Source organism: Fulmarus glacialis, unplaced genomic scaffold (assembly GCF_000690835.1).
Source record: "Fulmarus glacialis isolate BGI_N327 unplaced genomic scaffold, ASM69083v1 scaffold12099, whole genome shotgun sequence".
Classification (NCBI taxonomy): Eukaryota; Metazoa; Chordata; class Aves; order Procellariiformes; family Procellariidae; genus Fulmarus; species Fulmarus glacialis.
This window is the reverse complement of record NW_009233889.1, coordinates 38,027-40,370: the sequence shown is the minus strand read 5'-3', so window position 1 is coordinate 40,370 and position 2,344 is coordinate 38,027.

Genomic DNA, 2,344 nt, shown 5'->3' with positions numbered 1-2,344 from the left:
CGTAATTTTACTGATACATTTACCTCTGAGGAAACATAGGCTAAAATATCTTGCAATGTTCACAAGTCAGGTATGTCAGCTTCTGTATTTCACGATCATAGCAGTCCCAAACAGGATATGGAAAATGAAGTAAATATACATTATGCACAAAAAATCTATTCCTTCCCCAAGCAGCACTTTTGTCTGCATACCTTGTGTTCTTTCCATAGCTATGGATATGCTGTCATTTTGGCTAGTTTTAATTTAATTTAGCTTGTAAGCTCCTTGGGGCAAGGACTGTATTTGCCTGTGAAGTGTCATGTATATCTAAGGCACTGTATAAATGATAAATAAGCCTTCTCTATATGATGTCTCTTCCTTGCATGTCTTTAAGGTTGACTAAAGCTTGGACTCTATTGAATTATTTCTCTCTCAGCTTTGATCATACTTCCACAGACATGAGTCACGCATGCTGTTCTGTCTGAAAAGCTGCAGGAAGCAGCAGTTGCTTCCAATTGATGTGTGGACTCAAGCTGTAGTTACACCCAAAAGACACATTACTATTTCTGAGTTTTCCCCGAGTGCCGCAGCTGGCTGGGGCCATAGACCAGTCACTTTTCTCAGATATCCAAGTGCTTTTTGCATGTAGCATGGTCGTGGTTTTTGCAACAGCCAGTTAGTCTAAGGAGGAGGAAATCCTTACCTTTACATTCAATAGAATTACTCAAGTTGTGTTACCCATAGGCTTATTCCCTATTCTGGGATTTCAGGCACTGAGAAGCAGCTGACATGTAGGATGCGCACTGTGAGCCTTATTACAGCTGTGGCACTAATTTGTAAACAAACATAAATAATAATAACAACCACAACCTCAGACCTGCTTGTGTAATTGCAGTTAGGCATACATTTTACAGAATATACAGTATAAAACAAAAGGTCAGAAAACAGTTCAAAACTGCTATAGGAACTCTTACAGATACAATCTCAGTAATAGGACATACTCATTTGCAGCTGTCATGCCCTATTAAAACCTACTGTTCCTCTTTCTAGGGATTACTAACTAGTTCACTTAATTTATCTGTTTTAATTTGCATGCTGCTTTTTTAATTATTGCGCAATTTCTGAAATCATATCTTCACTTGTTCCACATTTACACATACAAGTATTTCAGTACCTCTACAAAAAAGCTTATCACAGCATAGCACTGACATCGCTCAAGAACAGGGACAGCTGGCTTGACAACAGAAAGCTTTCCAGTGGGTGAGGGGGTAAGAAAAAAAATTGAATAAAAAAAATCATTGGGTCCCTAGGTAGCGGGATTTTCAGTAATCTGGTACTTTTATTAATCTTCTTCCATGTTCTTTACCGACTTTAAACATGTAGTAAGAACATTTTATTTAGTATAAAATATTTGTAAAGGTCTGAAATTTAAATAATCATGTGGATATTAGTATTTAATCTGTCTGCCTGTCAACTACATTAATCTTTGTGTTTTTCCCCTGTTAAAATAACGTTCCAAGTATGTAACATGTAGCCAAGCCATGCAAAAGCGGATTGTCCTTAGGTCTGACCTATTGGCTAGTACCAGCAGGTTTAGAAGGGAAACCGTGGCTGTAGAAGGAGCAGGATTAGGAGAGAGGAAGAAAGTTGAACATTTAATTATAGAAATGATAAACACCATGGCCAGTTCCTGGGGCTTTAAATAAATAGCTTGCACCACACTCTTGGTAACTGTTGATGAACGAGGAGGTTTTGAGAAATGTGGTTCTCTGGAACCCAGAATCCCCTCTATACAAGCATACCATGTTACTATAACATTCCATTAATTAAGTGAATCTTACAGAAGCCCTGTCTGTACCTAATTAACACTGGTGACAAAACTCCCAAAAAACTCACTTTAAGACTAGTAGTACACATGCGAAGATGTGACTGCACCCAGGCACCACAAATGAGAAAAAAACATGCTGGACAGTTGAACGTACAGCTCTGCAAATCCCGCTTCTCCCTGCCACAAGAACGCCTAGACTTTTAAAAGCTAACCTAATCCAAATAAAGCACCTGAGACCTGTAATTTCTCTATCCCAAAGAATGCATGTTTCTTTTCATGAAGTAAGAATACTAAAGCTTGAGCTACAATGTGGAAGCAAGCAGATCCCTATTCGTCAAACCAAATTATATTTACTTAAACGCAGTAACTGCCTCAGTCTACTGACCTTGCTAAAGTTGAAGTGTATTGGGGGACGATTGGTAAAAATCATGGCTGATACACCTTTAACTTGTAACAGAAAAAGGAAGTCCAGCAAGCTGTTAAAAGACAAAGATGATTCAAAAAGTCAGTGATACATGCAATGTAACTAACAAGCTT